This window comes from Pipistrellus kuhlii, unplaced genomic scaffold, assembly GCF_014108245.1.
Source record: "Pipistrellus kuhlii isolate mPipKuh1 unplaced genomic scaffold, mPipKuh1.p scaffold_m20_p_1, whole genome shotgun sequence".
NCBI classification, from domain to species: domain Eukaryota; kingdom Metazoa; phylum Chordata; class Mammalia; order Chiroptera; family Vespertilionidae; genus Pipistrellus; species Pipistrellus kuhlii.
The window spans coordinates 59,821,057-59,847,638 of NW_023425404.1; the positions used below are offsets into that span (position 1 = coordinate 59,821,057).

General features: G+C 37.5%; 1 protein-coding gene across 4 annotated transcripts in view; it reads right to left on the bottom strand.

Moving 5' to 3' along the window:
- SLC12A6 (solute carrier family 12 member 6) overlaps positions 1-26,582 on the bottom strand; it is a 100,693-nt gene that overhangs the window by 51,462 nt on the left and 22,649 nt on the right. The window lies entirely within an intron of this gene.

Consider the following 26,582-nt stretch of genomic DNA (forward strand, 5'->3'; position numbering starts at 1 on the left):
GTTTGACACATGTGCTCTAGGCAGTGAGTGTAGAGTGGCTAGGCCCCACAGAGAGCTACTGGCCGCACAGATTCATGCACTGGACTACTAGTATAACAACAACAACACAAACATGACAAAGCAATACTCATTTTATAAAGCAGAGGGATGATTCAGGGCCAACAACATGAGTTACAGTTTCTCCTTAATGACAACAGAACATATGACACACATCCATAATAACTCAAAGTCAAGACATAAATATAGCATGCATAATTATTAGCAGAAATGGTCTGATTTAACTTAAGATAAAATGACAAAACTGGCTTTTATAAACATCTATTTCTTCAGTAACCTATTATAAAATTAATGGCTATAAGCCAAGTTCTTAATGCAAGAGATATCGATAATCACCATTTAACAACTAACCACTTAAGTATTTTAAAAGCTTGAAAAACATTAAGGGCTAAATATGTAAAAGACTCAGCTCCATTTTCCTCAAAGATTAAGTCTCTTGTGATGCACAGGATTACATTTGGCTTTCTCAAATGTGTCTAAGGAATAAAAATTTTGGAAGGGGAAAGGTAGGGAGATAGCCTGTGAACAACAATGGGGGGGAAATTACACCTTTATTTTCACTAACCTCTAATTGAAGTTTAGTATTTTCTCCAAATGTAGGCAACAAATTACATCAAAGTACCTATAATTTGTCAAAAATAGATATCAGATATTTTCCTATCACATTTATAGTAGCTGCATATATTGCCATATATTTTTAGAAGACTTTGATTCTTAATTTAGCTTTGAAAAACAAAAATTCCAAATTTTTCTATTCTAACATATTTTTTGCAACATATTGGCAATTAAATTCCCAGTTTTAATTTGAACGCATCTTACTTCCTAGCTAAATAAAAATATGGTTCATTAGTGAGTTTTACAAAATATTCAAAGAATTAATATCAATTTTTCTCAAACTCTTTCAAAAAAGGGAAGTAGTCTTCTAAACTTATTTTACAAAACTAGTATTACTCTGATATCAAAACTAGTCAAGACACCACAAGAAAAATTAAATGCTAATATCCCTAATGAACATGGGTACAATGATCCTAAAGAAATTTTTGGCAAAATTAATTCAACAATACATTTAAAGAATCAGATACCAAAAATGAAATGGAATTTTCTTATCACAAGAAAAAAAAAGTCTGCAACTACATATGGTGATGTTAACTAGACTTATGTGGTGAACATTTTGCAGTACATACCAATATAAAATCATTATGTTATACTCCTGAACTAAAATATATTGTTGTATGTCCATTAGGTTTCAATAAAAAAAATAAAGATAAGAAAGAATATGAGCCCGGTCAGGGCACATGCTGGGGTTGTGGGCTTGATCTCCAGTGTGGGGTGTGCAGGAGGCAGCCAATATATGATTTGCTCTCATCACTGATGTTTTTATCTCTCTCTCCCACCCTCTTCCTCTCCAAAAATCTATAAAAAATATATTTAAAAAAATAGTTGTTCTTGCACATTAAGACCCAGTAGAAATAACAGATCCATAGTAAATTAACGTATTAGGGTAGGTCTCATTCATCCTCTCCATGTCCCTTCCCTCTCTCTTGTAGGGGAAAACTTGGACCCCAATCATTATAGAGAATGGGTGTATAAATAGTATGGAAGGAGTAGAGAAATAAATAGAATTTTAGAACCAGAAGAACTTTGATCATCATCTAGATCTACTCTAGTGATTCTAAAGAGTAATTTGGAGAGGAGTTATCAGCAACTTCTATTTTTCTCTCTAAAACCATACCAAGATTCCTTCTCAAGATTCTGATTCTCAATTACTGGGAATGTCTTTTTTTCTCAGATGTTCTAGAACAGAATAAATTGAGAACCTCAGATTTTAGTATTTATAGTAGAGAAGACAAATGCCTGGGTTAATGAGTGGCCAAAGACACATCCCACCTCTGCCAAAAGAGAAAGATTAGAGAAATAGTATCAATGTCTTGAGAACCTATGCTCATGCTTCTCAATACCCTGCAATTCTAGCTTTTTTGTTCTAAAACAAAGGACAATAGCCTAAAATAATTTATTAGAAATTTCCAGGAATGTATCTGAATAAAAAATTGAAAAACATCCCAGAACACTCAGGCAGAATAGGTATGATTTTAGAGGTCAGAGGATTTTAGAGGTCAGAGTATAAGTGATTTTTCTTTAAAAAAAAAAAAAATTACTCTCTTCTGTACTGTATGACATACTGCCTTGCCTTCTGAGTTTGGCATAAATGATATGTGTGCATTCTCTAGTCAAGCTGCTACTTTAAATCCAACTAGTTTCCTTTAAATCCAACTTAGATTTTTATCTTTCAATTATAATTAAAGTAATGGGGGGGGGAGTCTTTACTTATTTTGTAAGCTGAAAATTAACCATTAAGAGCTGTAAATGCTTCATTAATATATGTAAAGCTGAAATAAGGGCAAATCTAGGCATGCCCGTAAAAATCATAATTGGTAAATGGTTTATGCTGAAGGGCGTTTCTGAGGATGCAATCCAAATTGTGTAGCGCAATCAACATAACATTGTTCTGGGAATCTTTCTATTGTCCAAATCTGAACTCTCCCATTTAACATTTTATCCTGCCTAAGTCACTGGTGAAGGCACACCCAAGTTTGCCTAAGACTGGGAGTTGTCCCTAATATTATCAAAATGAAAGTATTTTAACCAAATTACTTCGTATAATAGGAACAATTTTGCCAATAATATAACTGTTTCTACTCTTTAATGGTCTTAATAAATTAATCTACTTCTGAGTCATAATATAATCACTTAGTACTCAAAAGCCTGTGACAATCTACCAAATGGTAGTTCATATAAAAAAACAGACACATAAAACTTTATACAAATGCAATAATAAAAATAAACTGAAAATATTTCCTCTAAACAGTAATCGTATAGTCATTTTACAAACAGGTGCTTGCTCAATATGTTTATCTTGGGTAAGTGGTAAAGAATGAAGATTTTATTCAGTTTCTTGCCATGTGCCTTGGAAAATAGAAAAATGATTGTGGGTGGTACTCACTTGCAAAACTGCCTCTGTAAATAGTTTTGCTGAAAAGCCTTATTATTTCCCCTAATTTGCCGACAGCTATAGTCTTTTTTCCTCCAGAATTTCCTTTGATAATCACTTCATCTACCATTCTTGGTAGAGAAAATGAAGCAAATAAAGTCTACTATATTATGCATCTAAAACTCAGTGTGGCCCGGCTGGTGTTGCTCAGTGGTTGAGAGTAAACTTATGAACCAGGAGGTCATGGTTCAATTCCCAGTCAGGGCATATGCCCAGGTTGTGGTCTTGATCTCCAGTAGGGGGCATGCAGGAGGCAGCTGATCAATGATTCTTTATCATCACTAGTATTTCTATCTTTTCCTCTCCCTCTCCTTCCTCTCTGAAATCAATAAAAATATTTTTAATAAATAAATAAAAGTTTGTCTTCATTCAAGATAAAATCAGTAACTTCATTAAATAGCAATCAATAGTGAATGAAGACTGTTGTTTAATTGTTTAGGAAATGTAGACATGACCACATGCATATACATCAGGACAATTAGCTTATTATGCTACTGTCTATATTATCTAGATATACTACAAAAGTGTTTTAGGATACCAAATACCCCAATCACCAGCCTTAACATATTTCTAATTTTTTGGACTCTGACTTAGAATACCAAAGAAGCATCAACCATCATTAGAAATCATCTGACTGATTTAGGCAAAGATGATTAAAGATTGAATCAAAGACAATTACTTCAACATTCATACTTATTAGATTCTGCCTCTCTATATGGGTAAACCCTCATTTTAGTGAGAAACCTAAGAAGGAAATAAGTTGAAATGAGGTAAAATCTGAAAAGCCTATCCTCTTCATACAGATTTTGAACTTAATTCAATTAAACTAGATAGACCTGGAAAAATTTATATGTGATTGTGTTTAAATAAATAGATCGGTGAAAAACATCAGGCAATCTTAGGTAAAGTAAAATTAAACAGTGAGATGGAAATGTAAAGCAAGACAGAAAAAGTTAATAAGTCATATTTTCTAGTCTTACTCCATAAAGAAAAATAGAAAAATACTTGAGCTTTTAACATACAAAGGATATAATTTTTTTCTTTTCTTTTCGAGCCAGAGGGGGAAATATTTTAGAATATAATAGAATACAGTTATTTGCAGATTTTTAATATTTCCTGTAACTTTTGTGATATCGTACTATGTTAGTACACTTTTGGTAATATTGTTATACTTAAAATCCTTTTATTCTTGAAATATTAATGTTTATTGCATATATTGTTTTATGTAAGATCATCTTTCTTGAATAATTGGTGCTTATTGCATGTAACATTATTATATTTAAAATAGTTTTCTTGAGGTATTAATGTTTATTGCATGTAACATTATATTTAAGATTGTTTTTCTTGCCAAAACCGGTTTGGCTCAGTGGTAGAGCGTCGGTCTGTGGACTGAAAGGTCCCAGGTTCGATTCCGGTCAGAGGCATGTACATTGGTTGCGGGCACATCTCCAGTAGGAGGTGTGCAAGAGGCAGCTGCTGGTCGATGTTTCTCTCTCATCGACATTTCTATCTCTCTATTTCTCTCCCTTCCTCTCTGTAAAGAATCAATATATATATATTTTTTAAAAAAGATTGTTTTTCTTGAAATATTAAAAAAGGATTAGAAGACATATTACTGTTTGTCAACTGTAATTGAAAAATAAAAATGGAGGGAAACCAAGATGGTGGCATAAGATATACACCTGTACATGCTGTCTCTCACAACCACACCACAACTAACTAAAAGACAAAAATTCTAGCACCTAGAACCATGGGAAAGCTGGCTGATTGGAAGTTCTACAACTAGAAGGAAAGAGAAAAGAGCATTTAGATGTGCACAAGTGCGGAAAAGCTGAGATACGAAGGCGTGCGTGAACCAGGCTGGTGGCTGGCGACTGGGTGCGCTGTTTCTTTCAACCAGAAGGGAGGCATAGCTCCCCATTACTCTGAACTCCAGTTTCCAGTGAAACTCTGGGGACCCAGACCACTACAGGGGTAGCTAGACTATCTGCCATCGGGTCGGAGAGTGAAGGTGGCTTTCTTGCAGAGCTGTGCACAGGAATCATTGTTTACTGCGCTGAGGTACAGGATGCGGGAATTTGGAAATGCTGAGACGGGGAGGCAGCTGACTGGCAGCCATCACTGTTTGCCATGCTCTAGTGACTCCCTGAAATTTACAAACCCACCCAAACTGTGCGCAGTGGCTTTTGCATATAAATGGCCTGTCCTATCACAGCTTAACCTAACAAATTGCAGCTCCGGTAAGACCAGGAGAAATCTGCAGACCTTGCTGTAGCTCCTGGTGGGTGGCTTCAGAGAGTAGCTGACCTGCATGCCATTGGAGATCCAGAAGCCAGTGTACCTAGTAGTCAGTGTGAGACAACACCAGATTTCAACTTCTTACATCCACAAGTGACACATTCAAGAGGCAGACTCAGTGAGCACCAAAGCCCCACTGAAACAAGTCTTACCCCATAAGGGTGTCTCCAGTACAGCAGTTCTTCCATTACAGACAAAGTGAGTCCTCACAGCCAATGGTCCTGGAACTAAATTCATCCCAGTATACCAACAGCAATCAAGGCTAGGCTTAACTACAACAAGACTCTGCACTCAGCCTACAAAGGGGTGTACCAAGAGTGTCCACCTCAGGTAATTGGGGAGACTGAACCACCGGGCCCTATACGTCACTTACCACACAAAGCCACTCCATCAACACAGGGAAGCAGCCAGAATGCGAATACAAAGAAACATGTCACGAATGAAAGAAATGAAGGAAAGCAAACTATTAGACATAGAGTTCAAAACCACATTTATAAGGTTACTCAAGAATCTGCTAAAAATCTCAGAGGAACTTAATGAGACCTTTAAAGATCTTCATGAGACTGCCAAAAAAAAAAAAGAAGAAAAAGAAAAAAAGAAAAGGACAAGTGAGAAATTAAGCAGACACTGTCTGAAATAAAGAATATACAGAAATTCAACAGTAGATCAAAGGACCCCAAGAATCAAACCAAAGATCTGAAACACGAGGAAACAAAAAACACCCAACCAGAAAAACAAAAAGAAAAAGAATACAAAAATATGAAGATAGTACGTATAAGGAGCATCTGGGACCACTTTAAGTGTACCAACATCCGAATTATGGGGGTACCAGGAAAAGGGAAAGAGCAAAATATTGAAAACCTATTAGAAGAAATAATGACAGAAAACTTTCCCTATGTAGTAAAAGAAATAGACTTACAAGTCCAGGAAGCGCACAGAACCCCAAACAAGAGGAATCCAAAGAGGACCACACCAAGACACATCATAATTAAAATGCCAAGGGCAAAAGACAAAGAATCTTACAAGCAGCAGGATAAAAACAGTTACCTACAAGGGAGTACCCATACAACTGTCAGCTGATTTCTCAACAGAAACTATGCAGGCCAGAAGGGAGTGACAAGAAATATTCAAAGTGATGAACAGCAAGAACCTACAACCAAGATTACTCTACCCAGCAAAGTTATCATTTAGAATTGAAGGTCAGATAAAGAGCTTCATAGACAAGAAAAAGCTAAAGGAGTTCATCACCACCAAACCAGTATTATATGAAATGCTGAAGGGTATTCTTTAAGAAGAGGAAGAAGAAGAAAAAGGTAAAGATAAAAACTATGAACAACAAAATGACAACAAATACATACCTCTCAACAAGTGAATCTAAAAATCAGTGCTTAAAAAATCTGATGAACAGAATAAACTGATGAATATAATAGAATCAGGGTCATAGAAAGGGAGTGGACTGACAATTATTGGGGGTAAGGGGGTGCGAGAAGAGATTGGACAAAAATCTTATACCTAAGGATGAAGACAATGGCAGGGGGGTAAGGGCATGGGGTGGGGTGGGGAATCAATGGAGTGGAACTATGGGGGGGGGAAAGGTGGAACATGTGTAATAATCTGAACAATAAAGATTTATTTTAAAAAAATATTAAAAAACTCAAAAAATAAAAATGATTTAAATTAAAAAAATAAAAGATGGAGCTGCTGGCTGGAGGATGAACTGTGGAGGATGCAAGAATAGAAACGGGGAACCAATTAGGAGTCTACTGCAAGAATCTTAGGAAAGTATGATAATGAATGTAGTGAAGATGGTAAAAGTTGTGAGGGTGATATCTTCTGAAAGGAGAGCTCATGAGTTAATCTGCAAACTTAATGTCCATATTACTTTAAAATTTGTAGTTCTTTTCCTTCATTTATTCAATATTATTTAGTATCTTCCACATATAAAACACTATTCTAAAATAACAAAAGTACTACCATCAAAGAGCTTACATATTTGTGGAGAAGACACAAACAATAAACAATGGACTACATTATATGTGAAGAGTGATAATAAACAAAAAAGCAGAGGAAGAGATGAGAGAATTAGTGAAGGGTAGTTTCTGTGCTGGTTTTGAAACCAAGTTTAAAAACATCTCTCAGCCCTTGCTGGTTTGGCTCAGTGGAAAGAGCATCGGCCTGTGGACTGAAGGAGTTCGGGTTCGATCCCAGGAAAGGGCACATGCCCGGGTTGCAGGCTCAGTCCCCATGTGGGGCATGTAGGAGGCAGCCGATCAATGATTCTCTCTCATCACTGATGTTTTTAAACTCTATCTCTCCTCCCTTCTTCTCTGAAATCAATAAAAATATAGTATTTTAAAAATGAATAAATAAAAAGGTCTACTAGATAATGTGACATCTGACCAGAAACTTCAAGTAAGGCCTCTAGCCATAAAAATATCATACAAATATACCCGAGTCAGACACTGTGCCCTGCTTCCCACAGGACATGAGAAGGGTAAGGGAAACTCAAGTGATTATGAAAGCTAATACAGAGTCAGGGCTGAAAGGTTAGAGAAAGTAGGAAGAGATAAAGATCATCCACATAGAACAGCAAATATGATTCTGTTTTTGATATTTGAAAAGGTTTAGTAACCAGACTATTTTATTTCTATTATTTTTATACTTTTGATTACTTCTAGAAGAATACACGTATTCATAAATATTTGTTGTAACTTTTACCTTACAAAGTTTATTAAAGTCAATTTGTTCTCAATGTCTTGGTAGAGTCTAACTCGAGTTCAGATGATCAGGATATGATTCTACCTTCACCATCTCTCTACACCCCTGTCATTAACTCTGTTAATGCAGAGTCAAAGGACTTTATCAAATATTTTAATTTTATGTCTGTGCTGAAATATCTTGAACATTTCTTCAAAACTTGATGTCCTCCCTCTCCTTCTCTCTCCCTCTCTCTCTCTCTCTCTCTCTCTCTCTCTCTCTCTCTCTCGGCTCAGAGCCTCTGCATGGCAATAGTATCTAACTAGATTAATATCGTTTGCATCACATTTATTTTTAGTTTATACTCTATTTATAGCAAGTATGCTAACATTTCATTTAGTGCAAGTTTCCTTTATAAACCCCAGAAGATCAGTGACTCAATTTAGAAAAAAATATTAAGTTAATGAAAAGATGATACATAAAACTGGGAAGATTATAAAGGTAGTTTCTGAATTACTTAATTTAGGGTAAATTTCCTACTTTCATCATCCCAAATCTTCACAGCAACCCTGTGAGGAAGGATCACTCCCATTTTCCAAAGAAACTAGCTCTGAGAAAGCCAAAAGGCCTTTTGTGCTGCAAAGACCCAAGAAGGAGCAGAACAATATGGATCAAGGCAGTGAGAGCTTTAAGTAGAACTTTTTTTTTAAACTTTAAAAATCATGTAGAACTCAAAACCCCAGTTTTAAAATTCTAAATAGAAGTCTACAAATGAGAGCAGTATTTCAGGTAAGGATATGTGAGTGCAATACAAAGTGAAATAAATGCCACATTTATTAGAGACTTCTGTAATTTACTCACATGCTAACAAGCATCTCTAGCCTGGTGTCTAAAATAGTAGCAATAGGTAGTTGTTAACTCAACTGGGGGGGGGGGGGTCCCTCAGCCTGGCTTGCCCCCTCTCACAGTTTGGGAGCCCTCAGGGGTGGGAGGCAACCCAGCCATCGGGGGTTAAGCGACACCCCCATCACACCTCTGATGCTGCAAGTCTCAGCCGGCCCTGGTCACCTGAGCCTTGGGCAGCCCGTGGTGCTAGGCAGCCGCCATCTGAGGCTTGCCTGCATCTCAGGCCGGCCCAGACTGATGTGATTTTAAAGAAAAAGATCCAGAGATAGAAAATCAGGAGTAATTTCAACAAAATGTTAATGCAGGAAATAATGATTTCAAAGTCATCATCAAAATGCAATAGTTGAGCTCTTACTGGTGTTGTTCAGTGGTTAGAGCATTGGCCTATGCACAGAAGGGTCAAGGGTTCGATTCCTGGTCAAGGGCATGTAACTGGGTTGTGGGTTCGCTCCCTGTTGGGGCATGTGCAGGAAGCAACCAGTGGATGTCTCTCTCACATTTTCCTCCCTTTCTCCATCCTTTTCCACTTTCTGTAAAGCAATGGAAAAAATATCCTCAGGTGAGAATTAACAAAAAACAAACAAAAAACACCATAAGAATTGAAGATTTTTGGATAAACTTTCCTAAAAGTTAATATAAAAAGACAGGAACTGAGACGAAGTCCTGGAAATACTAGCAGACAGAAGAAAACCATAGAAGGAATCAGAAGGGGGGGAGGGGATCATTGAAAGAACTGACTGCAATGCTATCATGCTGATTTACCCCCAACAATCTAGACTCTATAAGAATGAGAAAATTCATGAAGGTGGAAGTGGTGAAAACACAGAGAATATTATATACACGTCGTGAAGAAACTAAAGAGAATTCTTTTAGCAATCTCCCCTCTGATCCATCTGCCTCGGTTTAACAAAAAGCTGGAAAGACAATAGCAGCCAGCAGGCATGTAGCTGAAGCTTGAATAAATCAAGAACCAGGACCAGAGTTATTTGAGTCATATGCAGGCCACTGAAGGCCATCTCTTGCAGCAGGGGCCCATTCTGGTGCAGACAGGGGACAGTCCAATGTTGGAAGAGGTGGTACTGATAGTATAATACTAGGGGAAAATATTGGGCTCCAGATAGAAAAAGAAGGTAGGAGACACTAGGAGGTAAAAGTAGATCTGCCATCAATACTGAGTGTCTAAAATAAGCATGGTGGGAACATATATATATACAATATCCTTCAAATTCTGATACATATGCTAAATATAAGCATTAGATTAATAGAGGCCCTTGAAGAAACCAGTGCTGTTTAGTAGGATGTACCAAGCATGAGATATGTTCTTAGGACACATTTTTTTAATTTTAAATGAACCTAATGGGAATCAAACCTGGGAACTTTCAGTCCTCAGGCCAAAGCTCTATCCACTGAGCCAAACCAGCCAGGGCTATAAGGACACTTTTTGTTGTTTGTTTGTTTTGTTTGGGCTTCAGATTTGCATAAAGAAAATGAATGTGATGTTAAGTATGTTTTGAATTTATTTGAATGATTAAGTTTTGCTAAAACTCTTCCTATTCACTGGAAATTGAAAAACTTATCTGTGATGAAGACGGTTTTTATTTCAATGCCCAGTCTATTTAACCTTTGGAACCTAGCAAGCATAATAGCAGAAAGCAGATTTAATAAAGCCCACAGCATAATATAAACATAAAGACAGCTTCTTGGGCCAAATCCACAAATTGATTAACCAAGAAAAGTACAAATGCTAGGAGAGGACAGTACTTACACAGTTAAGAGAAAAAACAAAAATCTCACTAAGAAGTAACAGAAGAAAGGATTTGGGAATTATTGCAAACATTCAAGAATATTGTTGATACCTTTTGTCCTTCTTTGGCTTGTAAGTGATTGAAATTATCCTTCATGCATTTTAGCAAACCTATTTCATGCTTCCTCCATTTTAAGATGGTTTTGGAAGAATAATGCCTGACCATATTAAGGAATTGACCCAAACACCTGAATTCAATGAAGCTAATGAACTAAGGAGAGCTAAAGCCTTGCATTATGGGGGCTAAGATGAAATGATAAACATTTGTGATATATTTATTATTAATTATTGTTAATCCTCACCCGAGGATATTTTTCCATTGATTTTTTTAGGGAGTGTAGAAGAGAGAAGGAAAGACAGAGAGAAACATAGAAATGGAGAAACACATCAACTGGTTGCCTCCTGCATGAGCCCCAACCAGGGCCCGGGTCAGAGAGGAGACTGTAACTAGGTGTGTGCCCTTGACTGGAATCAAATCCAGGACCCCTATGGTCTGCAGGCTGATACCCTATCCACTGAGCCAAAATGGCTAGGGCACATTTATGATTTTTTAAAAATATATTTTATTGATTTTTTACAGAGAAGAAGAGAGAGGGATAGAGAGTTAGAAACATTGATGAGAGAGAATCATCGATCAGCTGCCTCTTGCACACCTACTGGGGATATGTCACAACCAAGGTACATGCCCCCGACCAGAATCGAACTCGGGACCCTTCAGTCCGAAGGCCGACGCTCCATCCACTGAACCAAACCAGTTTCGGCACATTTATGATATTTTAAAAGCCAGTATTGATTTCATGTCATGGTTAAAGGTTAACTACTCAATGCAAGTTAAAATTAACATTTTCTAAATTTCATACAAAAAAAGGTAAAAACTATGGTATATATATGAAAATTTAAAAACTTGTTTTTGGTGTGTATGTATGTGTATATACACATGCACATATATAATGCTTTGATAATTTACCCTTTAGTATTCAATTCAATGTTTCTTAATATATTCACCTTGTTATACAGTTCTTAGCACAATCTAATTTTATAATTTGGTCCCCCTCTAAAAGAATCCCTGTAGCCTTTAGCAGTCAAGCTTCATTTCACTGTCACCCTGCCAATCCAAAATAACCCTTAGTCTATTTTCTGTAGATTATTATTTCAAGCTTCATCCACATTGTAGCATGCTATCAGAACTTCATATATTTTTATTGGCAAATAATATTCCATTATACAAATATGCCACGTTTTATTAATTCATCAGTTGGTGGACATTTTGGTTGTTTCTTTCTTTTTCTGGCAATTATGAATAATGCTGCTATGAATATTCCTGTACAAGTTTTTGCTTGGATGTTTACTTTTTCATTTGTGTATATATCTAGGAGTAGAATTGCTGGGTCATAGGGTAGCTCTCTGTTTCGCTTTTTGAGGAGCTGCCAAACTGTATTCCAAAGTGGTTGTAACATTTTGTTCCTACCAGAGGTGTGCAAGGGTTTCAGTTTTTCCATATCCTCATCAACACTTGTTACTGTCAATCATTTTTATTAAAGCCTTCCTAGAGGATGCGACGTAATACCTCATTGTGGTTTGATGTGCATTTCCCTCTTGGCGAATAATTTTGAGCAGCTTTACATGTGCTTACTGGCAGTTTTTCCTCTCCTCATCTCCACTTGGAAAGCTTTTACCTCTTTCCTCCCACACTTTTGAGGTTTTTTCCCATTAATTTATTTAAAACTTTTACATCATAAGTATTATTAAATTGTTCCCTAAAGTATGTCCATTTTGGTTAGAGCCCTTACTTAGCATTTACATAATTCATACCCAGAGAGTCTGTCATTTTCCACTATTTCCTTCTCTTTCATCATGTGATCTCTGTTCTGGCTCACTTATTTCATTAAAAACCTTTCTTAAATATTCTCAGAAGAAATATTTGTATTTTTGTATATTTGTAATTCATTTCCACTTGTAGGGTGTAGAGGGCCCCCGGGAATGCACACAGATGACCTTTAATTATCATCAGCTGAACACGTCCTGGGAACTTGTTTCCCCAAAATGTGAGAGGCTGATCAGTACAGAATGAGGAACGAATAGGACCTTGACTTACCCAGGTCTTGATATGCTAAATCCCAGGAATGAGGAGTGAATAGGACCCGGGCACACCCAAAACTTCTTTGACCTTAAACCCCACTTTGGAAATAAATACTGTAAATGTACTGTGTTGTCTGTGGTGGGGGTTGACTATCTCTCCATCAGAGTGGCAGCCCCCCAGCCGTGTCCCAGTTTGTCTCTATTTCTGTGTCTTGGTCTCTTTTTTTCTTTAATTTCTTAATCCCCAGCTCCTCCACTCAGGAACCTGTCGTTTTCCGTGCAGGTCGCGGAAAACAGAGAAACAAACCCCCACAGTAGGGGAGGGTGTCTTCACTGGGAATATGAACTTGGATTATTTTTTCTCTCGGTAACCTGTGGATACTCTTCCACTGTCTCCTAATTTCCAGTGTTGTAGATTACAATTCTGATGCCAGTCTGATACTTTATAGGTATAATAAATTCTATCTGGAAGCTTCTAAGATGAATCCTTGGAACTTAAATATTTTTCTAGGATAACTCTAGGTGTATGTTTTCTATCACCGATCTTCCCTGAAACTTTATACTATTCAATGAAATCTTTAACTCAGGAAATTACTTTAGCCTCATTAGGTGTCCTGAATCTATCCTCCAACTCTCTCATCTTTTTTAAAATAGATTTTTAAACATCTTTTTTTAAATAGATTTTTATTGATTTCAGAGAGAAAGGGAGGAGAAAGGAATAGAAACATCAATGAGCCCTAGCCGGTTTGGCTCAGTGGACAGAGCATTGGCCCGCAGACTGAAGGGTCCTGGGTTTGATTCTGGTCAACCTTGGTTGCAGATTCCTCCCTGGCCCAGGCCCTGGTTGGGGCTTGTGCCAATCGATATGTCTCTCTCACACTGATATTTCTCTGTCTTTCCCTCTCTCTTCCACTCTCTCCAAAGAAAATCAATGGAGAAATATCCTCACGTGAAGATTTTTTTAAAAAACGAAAGAACCATCAATGATCAGAATCTTTGATTGGGAATCAAATTGTGACCTCCTGGTTCTTGGATCAATGCTCAACCACTTAGCCACACCAGTGGGGCTCTTATTTTTTAATTTAATTTTTAATTTTTAATTTCTTTGTATATTTGCTTCTTTGCTTTGATATTTCTTCCTCTTGATCTTCCAGGACAATACATGATCACACTCTTTCATTCATTTCTTATTCAATAATTACATACTGGTTGCTTACCTATGTGCAAGACAGTGTTGTAGACATTGGATGTTGACAAAAGATCAGCAATGTATACAAGGGACAAAAGTTCCTGCTCTTAGAATACTTACATTTCAGTGGAAATAGTAAAAAAAAAGGGTGTGTGTGCATGGGTTGAGAATCATGAAGCAATACTTATTTAGCTAGCAAATCATATTTTTGCTCAATAAAGCCTTCTTTTGAACCTCCGGGAATGCTCCCTGGAGAAGCATTTCATATTAAAGCTACGGTCTTCTCCAGCATTTCTATTTAGCTGGTCCAACACATTGTTTATTCTAAGCTATTTTTCTCTTTCTGGTTGCCGGGGTTCCCTGGATAGGTTGTTTTCTTTGCTACCTCAGAGGGGCTTAGGTTTCGTTATTGAAGGACCACAGTGGGAACAGTCTCCAAGGAGCAGAAAGGCACACAGTGTTTACCCCCTAGGCGGGCAGTGCGGCAGGCAAGCTGCCAGCCCTGCCAAGACCCAGGAGGAAATCTCAGGTCTCCTTACATCTCCTAGCCTTGGGGATAGTGAGTTCCCTTGCTTTTCCCCTCTCTCCTTCCCCCCAGAAGTCCATGGCTCTCTACCAAGCCAAGCTCTTTCCTATACCTGCCTCCCTTATCCTCATCCCCAGGCTCTTGTCCAGCCTGTTTTCTTGTCCAACTTGTTCTCTCTGAGGAATATGACCTGGGCCAGCTCCCCAACAGGGCGCTGACATGCCCAGATTTTCCTTGCACCTAACTGTTCGCTGGATCAAGGGGTCATTTGGCTCAAGAGAGGCAGACAGAGGCTGGAGTTAGGAACAGAGAAATAGTGAGATTTCACTTTCCTTCCCAGAACCCTCTCTTAAAAAGTAAGTCCTGTTTACAGAAAAACATTCAAATCCAAAAAATATTCAATCCAAAAAACATTCAAATCTTGGCAAAAAAATTTTTAAAAGCCTCTGTGTGGTACAAATATCTGTGGTTTGTAACAAATATCTGTGGTTTGTAACATTATCAACTACTGCACTAAATATTAAATTCTGAGAAATAATAAAGACCTTAATCTAAGTAGAATTTAAAGGATATAGACTCGATGAATAAATGTCAAAAATAATTATGCTGTATAAAAACAGACAGACAAAAGAGAGTATGATTTCACTCACATAAGATTCTGGGGAATGCAAACTAATATATAGTGACAGAAAGCAGATCAGTGATTGCCTGGGGACGAGGGAATTAGGTGAGTGGTCATAATAGGCACAAGGAAATGTCTGGAGGTGAAGGAAATGTTTATCATCTTGATTCTGATCATTGTTTCAGGGGAATGTGCACATTTCAGAACTCAACAAACTGTACACATTAAATATGTGTGGTTTAGCCCTAACCAGTTTGGCTCAGTGGATAGAGCATCGGCCTGCAGACTGAAAGGTCCCGGGTTCGATTCCTGTCAAGGACATATACCTTGGTTACGGGCACATCCCCAGTAGGGGTGTGTAGGAGGCAGCTGATCGATGTTTCTCTCTCAGCGATGTCTCTAACTCTCCCTCTCCCTTCCTCTCTGTAAAAACTAATGAAATATATATTAAATAAATAAATGTGTGGTTTGGTTTTTGCAAATTATATCTCAATAACATTTAAAAAGAAATATTGACTTGGAAAAATATTTGTAACTTACATCACAAAAGGCTGATATCCTTAAATATAGAGAGCATCTAAAAATAAAGAACACCAACAAAGAGTCACTGAACTTTTGTGTTTGAAATTTTCCATAGACCTGGCTGAGGTGGCTCAGTTGTTTGGAACATCATACCATATATCATAAGGTTTTGGGCTTGATTCCCAGTCAGGGCACATACCTAGGTTGGGGTTTGATCCCATTGGGGCATGTGTGTAAGGCAACTGATGGATGTTTCTCCATTTTTCTCTCTCACTCTCTCAAATCAGTAAACATATCCTCAGGTGAGGATAAGAAAATTAAATACACATACACACACAGTAATTTAAAAAATACTATTAAAACACTATCGCTCACCTCAGATACTAATATAATTACAAAGCCATTGCAAATTCAGGAGATACTGCAAAGTATGTTTGAATTCTGATGGATATGCACTGATTGATGGGATAATCAAAGGTGGGGTAGAGAATCAGACAAGTCATCTTGGAGGAAATGAGTATGAACCTGGTCTTAAGGTGATGTGGGTTTGTGTAACTTTTTATGGTAGACAAAAAGAAAGCAGAAGAGAAGAGAGTTCAAATGAAGAAAAATATATGATCAAAAGCAAGGTGGTGGGGAAAGATTAAGACAGCTTTTGGAAAGTACTCTTACTATAGGTTCACCATTTCTAATACGGCCACTGAAATCTCATCACAAAACCATTATATGTTATACCATAGTGAGAAGAACACACAGGAAAGGAAATGAGGCCTAATTCACTATATAAGCATTTGGAATTGATCAAAATAATTTGTTATTTATGCACCATATTCAATCTTTATAGCATGTCTATGTTCTACCTATATAAATAAACTTTCTCTAAATAAACTTGTGTCATTACCTAGCTTCACTTTAAGAATGGTACTTGAAATATTAGCAATTTTTTCTAGTGCACTAAAATAAACACATTTTTCATACTTCCAGATGTATGTTTATTTTTGTTATATTAAAATTCAATATCTACATTTGGAAATAGTTTACACCAAGTATTGTATAAAAGCAATCCAACACATGATAAGATAGAAACAGCAAGTAATTTTCAATTAATTTTGAGAAATCCACAAAGAAAATAGAACCTAAAAAAAATTAGTAACTACTAAGAAAATAGAACCACCTAATTCAGAAAAAACACCACCACAAAACTAAATAAGTAAAGGGCAGTGTGGGGTGATGAAAAAAAAAAAGGTTTTCAAGTCACAGAGAACTTAGTTCAAATTCCACAGCTACCACTTAAAAAACCTAATTTGGGGCATTTCACTCTCCTCCTCTCTAAAATAGTGAAAATGGCCCAGCCGGTGTGGTTTAATGATTGAGTGTTGATCTATGAACCAGGAGGTCATAGTTCAATTCCCGGTCAGGGCACATTCCTGGTTTGTAGGCTTGATCCCCAGTGAAGGGATGTGCAGGAGGCAGCCGATCAATTATTATCACTCATCATTGATGTTTCTCTCTTTCCTTCCTCTCTGAAATGAATAAAAATGTATTTTAAAAATAAATAAATAAAATGGTGATAATGGTTACTTGTCCAGGTTGCTGTGAAGATTAAATAAACCAACACTGGGCCCTACCTGGTTTGACTCAATGGATGAGTGACGGCCTGCAGACTGGTTCCAGGTTTGATTCCAGTCAAGGGCACATGCCTGGGTTTTGGGCTCAATCCCCAGTGTGGGGCGAGCAAGAGGCAGCTTGCTCTCTCATCATTGATGTGTCTATCTCTCTCTCCCTCTTCCATCATCTCTGAAATCAATAAAAAAAAAATTTTAAATAACTAACATTGGTAAAATGCCTGACATATAGTGGGTACTTGACAATTATTACTATAATGTTGATGACAATTTTAGTAAGACTGTTTCTTCTTTCAACTTGGCAAAATGAAAAAAATACTAAATTCTTTAAAGATTATCAGCTTATATTCAATTTTGTAATCTATGCCATTTATCTAAATTGTCTAAAATTTGAAAACTTTTTGAATGTTACAATATGCTGAAATTACACAATATTTATCTATATAATAGAGAAATATGCAAATTAGCTGGGACACTATAATGTCAGGACAGAACAGCAGGGACTTGAGGCTGCATGGTGGCTAACTAGGGCAAGGGACCTCAGGCCACACCCCCAGCCCCGAGGGACTTGATGGAGACCTCAGGCTGCGTCCCCTGCCTGGTGGGGCTTGATGGGAACCTCAGGCCATGCCCCTTGCCCAGGGGGCTTAATGGGGAACTTCAGGCCATGTCCCCCTGCACAACGGGACTTGACAGGGGACTTCAGGCCTCACCCCCTAGCTGGCACTGGACTGGGGGACCTGAGGCTATGCGAGCGCCCCTCCTCCTCCACCCAGCAGGGCCTGATGGGAATGGGGCCAACTGAGTCTGGTCTCCTGCAATTTTGAAGTGTGTGCAGGTGGTAGGCGGGGACTTGACTCTGGGTCCCATGGTGCACCTCACACTCTGACAGGAGGGAGATTTTCATATACATTTTACTAATTTTCTTTCATCTCTGACACTTCTATTATAGAGAAAGGGCAAATAGTGATATTAAAATATTTCCTCTAATTAATTCCCTTTTAATGTACACAAATTTCGTGCATCAGGCCAATAATGTGTTTATAATCCTAAACCAGATGTTTCTTTTAGTATAGGATAAAAATGTTAGGCAATATGCATGTATATACATTTTGGAGAAATTTTATATTTACAGAAAAAAATCAATTCCAATCTGGTATATTTCCTATGGGGAAAAGTAGCAGATAGTACAGAGAGGGTTGGTACACTAAGCAAGGAAATGTTGGGGATCAAGAGATTCTAAAAATCTGGTGATAAAAGTATTGAAATAGAGAATGAAAGCATTTATGATTGTCAAAGCATAATATGACAAAGGATTAACAAACTAAAAGTTTTTAAGATGTAAAGAACTGAAAGGAATCATACTCAAATTTGTATTCTAGTATTATCATCTTTGATAGGAGGAAAAAAGAATTGGAAAATATTTCTGGGCAATGTTAAGACTTTCAGACAATGATAGAATATTGAGGGGAGATGGGGGAGGCAGAAAAACCTTCCTCATCCAGCCAACGTTTTTTTGGTAATCCTTACTCAAGGAAATTTTTCCATTGATTTTTAGAGAGTGTGTAGAAGGAAAGGGAAGGAGGAAGGAAAAGGAGAGGGAGAGAGAGAGACATTGATGTGAGAGAGACGCAGGTTGGTTGTCTCACGCAGGCACCCAACTGAGCAGGGGATCAAACCCTAGACTCTTCAGTGCACAGGATGGTGCCCTATCCATTGAGCCACATGAGCCAAGGCCTCATCAAGACAACTTTAAAGATTAACTCTGATCCTGAGATATTAAAACATGCAGATTCAAATTTCTGTTAGTTTGGTTGGTAAAAACCCAGGTGAATATTAAAAGGACCAAGAAATAAAAAGCTTTTAAATCTTCATTATAAGAAATATTTTAAAATATATTTTTTTATTGATTTCAGAGAAGAAGGGAGAGAGATAGAAACATCAGTGATGAGAGAGAATCATTGATTGGCTGTCTCCTACATGCTTATTTACACTGGGGATCTAGCTCACAATCCGGGCATATGCCCTGATCTGGAATTGAACTGTGACCTCCTGGTTCATAGGTCAACACTCAATTACTAACCCAAAACCAGGTAGGCCAGAAAAGATTTTTTTAAATCAATACAAAGAAGTTTTGTGGTTATCTATTTCCATCTACTTTAATGTTAGTCAATAAAAGACAGTAGTCATGATCTCACTCATTTGTAGAATATAATGAACAACATAAACTGATGAACAAAAAATAGAACCAGAGTCATAGAAGCATCGAACAGACTGTCCAACCTATGAGAGAAGGTGGGAGGGGTAGAGTGCGGGGGTAAGAGATCAATGATTTGCATGCATGCATATATTGGTAAGCATAACCAATATACGTAAAACTCTGGGGAAGGAGGGCATGTATGGGAGGAGGAAGGAATTGGTAAGATATGTACACATTTAATACCTTAATAAAAAATGAAATAAAAAAATTAAAAATAAATAAATAAATAAATGTGTGTAACAATATGCCTGGTTCAGTAAAAGCAATAAACAGTAAGACTCTGTTGTGTTGTTCCTATTTAAAAAAATAGCAGATTTGATAATGCTCACATCAAAATCCTGTGGCCCATGCACATTAACATACTAAATAACTTTGTTGTTGTTTTTTTCTTTTAATTATTATCTGAGGATATGTTTTTTAAAATTGCTTTTAGAGAGAGGCAGGAAAAGAGAGAAACATTGATTGATTGCCTCCTATAAGCGCCCTGACTGGGAATTGAACCCACAACCTAAATATGTCCTGACCAGTAATTGAACCCACAATCTTGTTGGTGCGTGAGACAACACTCCAACAACTGAGCTACCTGGCCAGAACACTTTCTGTTATTCTTAAAAAGCTAGGACCTGGCATGATGTGATGAGAAGCACATAAAACTTAGAAGTTTGAGTGAAATAAGTCAGTCAGAGAAAGTCAAGTACTATCTGATTTCACTTACTACATGTGGAATCTAATGAACAAAATAAATTGACAAACAAAATAGAAACAGACTCACAGATACAGCTAGTTATCAGAGGGAAAGGGGGGTGAGGGATGGGTGAAAAGGTGAAGGTTAAGATTAATCACACACACACACACACACACACACACACAAGCCCTCACAAACAAACAGTATGGTGATTACTAGAGGGAAAAAGGGGTGGGGAGAGACAGATAAGAGTGGACGGGAGGGCTGAAACCGCTTTGGCTCAGTGAATAGAGCAGTGGGTAGAGCAGTGGATAGAGCGTCAGCCTGTGGACTGAAGGGTCCCGGATTAGATTCTGGTCAAGGGCAGGTACCTTGGTTGCGGGCCCATCCCCAGTGGGGGGGTGTGCAGGAGGCAGCTGATCAATGTTTCTGGCTCTCTATCTCTATCCCTTTCTCTGTGTAAAAAATCAATAAAATACAACAACAACAACAAAAAAGAGTGGAGAGGAAGGAGCAGGGGGGAGGAAAAAATGGTGATGAAAGGAGGCTTGATTTGGGGTGGTAGACACACAATACCATATTACAGATGATGTATTATAGAATTGTGCACCTGAAACCTGTAATATTATGAACCAATGTCACCCCAATAAATTCAATAAAAAAATTTTTAAGAAAAAATTAAAAATTATAATGCATATGACAAAAAGTAAATTTAATTTTAGGGATATAAAAGTGGTTCAACATCAAAAACTCTATTAATGTAATTCAATATTAATAGATAAAAGAAAACTGTTTGAGAAACTCAGTAGATGTTGAAAAGCTTTTGATTAAATTCAATGTCATCGCTATTAAAATTCCTAGAAGGTGCAACAGATGGAAACTTAGCTACTGGAACATACAGCAGCCATGCTCCTTTGTGGTGTTGAAAAAACAACTCAGAAGTGTGAGTGCTGTCATGCTGAGTGAAATAAGCCAATCAACGAAAGAGAAACACCACATGACCTCACTCATTTGTGGATAATAAAGAGCATTATAAACTGAGGAACCAAAAGATAGATATAGAGACAGTATATCAACAAGTAGACTGTCAAATTACAGCGGGGAGGGGAGGAAGATCTGGGGGAGATAATAGATCAACCGAAGGACTTTTATACATGCATATAAGTACAACCAATGGACACAAAACTCTGGGGAGGGAGGCGATGTGTGGGAGGGAGGGAGGGAGGGGGGCAAAAAAAAAATCAATAAAATATATTAAAAAAAAAAAAAAAAAAGTGTGAGTGCTGGCTCTGCCACTACTCATCATGTTGCCTGAGACAAATATCTGTCAATAGCCTCAGTTTATCTCTAAAATGGCACTAACACCTAGTATTCTCACAGAGTAGGGAGAGGATGAAGTTGATAACACTTCTCTTAGCTATCTTTACCCATGCTCAGTGTGTTAACTACCTTGAACTTTTGTTTCCCACATGCTTTCCACCTCCTGTCATACTTTCTTAAGTGCTCCTATTGTTGTAATCTCCTTCCCTAGACCTCCCTTCAAGAATCAGTTATGTCCCATCCTCTGAGACACCCGTCCAGGGTCCTCTCCACATACTATGATTCTCTTCACCATCTGTTATCCAAAGCAGTTTCTTTTTGTTCTAATTAAACCACTCACTGCAATGTACTAATAAGTAAGAGGTTGCTCTTACACACACCCCTCCAAGATTTTATTGATTTTTTAGAGAAAGGAAGGAAGAGGAGAAAGAGAAACGTTGATGTGAGAGAATAATGTATAGGCTGTCTCCTGCACGCCATCCACTGGGGATCAAGCCTGACACCTGGACATGTACCTGGACCTGGAATCCAACTGGCAACGCTTTGGTGCAGGGGAAGACACCTGACCAACTGAGCCAGGGCAAAGGTTGCTCTTACTTTTGAGTGCTGTGCGTCACGTATGTTCAGGGCTTTATATGAATTTTCCCAGGTAATTCTTAACCACCCTGTGAAACGTGTACTGTTATTCCTTTTGTTTTATCAATGAGTAAAATAAGCCTTAGAGAAGTTAAATAAACTACCCAAAGTCATTCATGTAATAATACAAATTATCACTACTCCTAATTAGTAATAATTAGTAGGACTCGAATTCAAAGCCAAATCTCTGGCTCTAACGCCTTTAGTGCAGAACTTATACTTCCTGTGCATTTGTAGCCTTAGGAAAAAGTACGCCGGGACTGGTTTGGCTCAATGGATAGAGCATCGGCTTGGGGACTGAAAGGTCCCGGGTTCGATTCCAGTCAAGGGCATGTACCTTGGTTGCGGGAATATCCCCAGTAGGGGGTGTGCAAGAGGCAGCTGATCGATGACTCTCTCTCATCGATGTTTCTAACTCTTTATCTCTCTCCCTTCCTCTCTATACAAAATCAATAAAATATATTTAAAAAAAAAAAAAGAAAGAAAAAGTACAACACCTAGCATGGTATTTGCACTAAATGGGTTTGGTGAGCAAATTGCCTGTTAGTCCAATTCACCTGGAGATACAAAAATGATCCCACAAAGTCTCTACTCTAGAGGAATCTATAGTCAGTCTATTGTGGGAGAGAGAAGTAAATAGGTGATATGTGCTATTTCTGTAGACAAGTTGCTGAGAAAACATAGGATGGGGCACAGAAACTGGACTGGGGAGAAGAAAAACAGTCATGAATGTTTGAGTCTTTGCCTTTCCCTTCAAAACCAAACTTAAGCAGGGTTCTAATAGATTAGCATTCTGGCAACTAGAATGGCAGACTATATAAAAAGAATATATTTCTTTTTAAAATTAGTTTATATGTTTTTTCATAAATAATTTTTTTCTTTTTACTATTTTTTAATTGATTTCAGAGAGCAAGAGAGAGATAGAAAGATCAATGATGAGAGAGAACCATTGATCAGCTAGCTGCCTTCTGCATGCCCTCCCACTGGGGATCGAGCCTGCAACCCCGGGCATGTGCTTTTAACTGGACTCAAACCTAGGACCCTTCAGTCCACAGGCCAACGTTCTATCCACTGAGCCAAACTGGACAGTGCTTAAATTAGTTATATTTATATTTTATCTCAAATTACCTGTCTAGTTCAAGTAAATGTCATTTTTAAAAAAACATTTTAAACTTTATTTAAAGAATGATCTGGTTTTTAAATATGTTCAGTTTATATGACACTATATATTTTTCTTTCCATATTTTTCATTATACATAGAAAAAAATACTTGTCCACCCAATGTGACTCAGTAGTTGAGCCAAGAGGTTGTGGATCGATTGCCTCCTGCATGCACATCTCCTCCCCCCGACTGGGGATCTCAGCTGCCTCATGCACGCACCCTCTGGGGATCGAACTTGCAAACTGGACACATTCCCTGACCCAGAATTGAACTGGTGACCTCTTAGTTCCTGGGTAACCACTCAACCATTGAGCCACATGGGCCAATCAGGCTGATCACTGATGTTTCTATCTCTCTTTCCCTCTTCCTTCTTCTCTGAAATCAATAAAAATATATATTTTTTAAAAATGAAAAACAAATCAACTGGTTACATAAATAGCTCATATTAGAAGTGCTTGCAAAAAGCCACAATCAGCTTAGGATATTCTAACTCAAACGAACAAATTTCATTTCAGTCAACTACTTCAGAAACACCTTTTATTCTCAAGAATATCCTACTCCTGCCCTAGCCCGCTTGGCTCAGTGGATAGAGCGTTGCCCTACAGACTGAAGAGTCATGCATTCAATAGGATATTCTTGAGGAAAAATGGTGTTTCAGGAGTTGTGTGCAGGAGGCAGCTGATCAAACTCATCATTGATATTTCTATCTCTCCCTCTTCCTTCCTCTCTGAAATCAATATATATATATATATATATATATATATATATATATATATATATATTTAAAAAGAGAATATCCTACTCCTAAGTCAGTGGTTCTCAACCTTTCTAATGCCTTAACCCTTTAATACAGTTCCTCATCTTGTGGTGAACCCCAACCATAAAATTATTTCGTTGCTACTTCATAAATGTAATTTTCTACTGATATGAATTGTAATGTAAATATCTGTGTTTTCCGATGGCCTTAGGTGACCCTGCTAGCAGTTCTCAACCTGTGGGTCACGACCCACAGGTTGAGAACCGCTGCTGTAGAGCCTAAGACCATGGGAAAACGCAGATGTTTACATTACGATTCATTAACAGTAGCAAAATTACAGTTATGAAAGTAGCAATGAAAATAATATTATGGTTGGGGGTCACCACAACATGAGGAACTGTATTAAAGGGTTGAGGCATTAGAAAGGTTGAGAACCACTGTCCTAAGTAAAAAACAACAAAATTTTTAGGTTATTCCCATATACATTTCCCCCTTCTTCCCCTCTAATTTAACCCTAAAATAAAGATAAATACAATTTAGGTAATGTATTCCCATAAGTTGTTCACTTACCAAACAATAGTTCATTCAAGTGGACACTTTCTGGGCTGTCATGGAAAACGCCAATAAGCCAAAACCGGTTTGCTCAGTGGTTAGAGCGTCAGCCTGAGGACTGAACGGTTCCAGATTCGATTCCGGTCAAGGGCATGTACCTTGGTTGCGGGCAAATCCTCAGTAGGGGGTGTGCAGGAGGCAGCTGATCAATACTTCTCTCTCACTGATGTTTCTAACTCTCTATCCCTTTCTCTTCCTCTCTGTAGAAAATCAATAATATATATATATATATATATATATATATATATATATATATATATATATATATATAAAAAGAAAGAAAATGCCAATAAATAAAAAAACACTATTAAATTCAAGTCAGATTATATGTGTCACCTCTCCCTTGTCCAAAACAATTACCATGGAAGAAAATAAGTTAAGCCTAGCAATGTCACTTATGAAAGGGTTGGTTGCTATTAAAAAAAATGTTTATGGCTTTTCTACAATAGATGATTGATAATAGATTAAATGACTTCAACACTGTTCTAATCTGAATACAGCAAGTTTCCTCAAACACTTTGGCACCAAAAGATGAAATAGTACAACAGAGGTGGTGAAGAGAAGACAAAAAACAATGAGAGGTGAAATAAGATATAGATAGACTTCACTTGTCTGCATTTTGTGAAATTAATGAAGAATAGCAAATACAGCCGAGACCGGTTTGGCTCAGTGGATAGAGCGTTGGCCTGTGGAGTGAAAGGTCCCGGGTTCGATTCCGGTCAAGGGCATGTACCTTGGTTGCGGGCACATCCTCAGTAGGGGGTGTGCAAGAGGCAGCTGATCGATGATTCTCTCTCATCGATGTTTCTAACTCTCTATCCCTCTCTCTTCCTCTCTGTAAAAAATCAATAAAATATATTAAAAAAAAAAAAAAAAAGAATAGCAAATACAAAAGGTTAAAATTTAAGGGCAGAAAATATGAACAACTAGCCAGGACCGGTTTGGCTCAGTGGATAGAGCGTCGGCCTGCGGACTGAAGGGTCCCGGGTTCAATTCCGGTCAAGGGCATGTACCTTGGTTGCGGGCACATCCCCAGTGGGGGGTGTGTAGGAGGCAGCTGATCGATGATTCTCTCTCATTGATGTTTCTAACTCTCTATCCCTCTCTCTTCCTCTCTGTGAAAAATCAATAAAATATATATTAAAAAAATATATATGAACAACTAATTAAGTGTAGCTTCAAACCCACAATTCTGAAGGAGAAGTTAACTTCTTATTTGGGTTAAAGTTGTGAGAAATCAAGTTGAAGTTCAAAGTAGGTTAAACTTTCAATTTCTTATCACCCTGACAATTCAGCAAAATGAAAATAACCAGGCAGGCAAAGAGTTTCCATAAAACTTTCTTTCTTATCTTCCCTAGTAAATTCTCTCACTAGACAGGAAAAAATAAAAGGAAATTTGTTTTTGATAGTCCTTATCTTTAAAATTCTTAAAAATTCATGAAGGCTTAGTAAGACAGGAGAGAGTCAACAGCTGTTTATAGCAAGGAATTATGATGTGTTACTGCTGTAGAGAAAAGTTAAAATCAAAAGGAATTTTAGAGATTATTTCCTTAGCCTTCATTAACGCACAGAGAAGTTTTTGACAATTTATAAAATTTACAGACTTAAAAAATAGAGCTTCAAGCAAACTATATTTAATACTATAATATTAACCAAGCTTTTAATTGCATGTTGAAAAATTTAAAACCACGATTCCCTCAGAAAGAGTAACTGTTACTATTAAAAGAAAATAATAGGGATAACCACATTCATCAAATTTATTAAACCCAATACTAT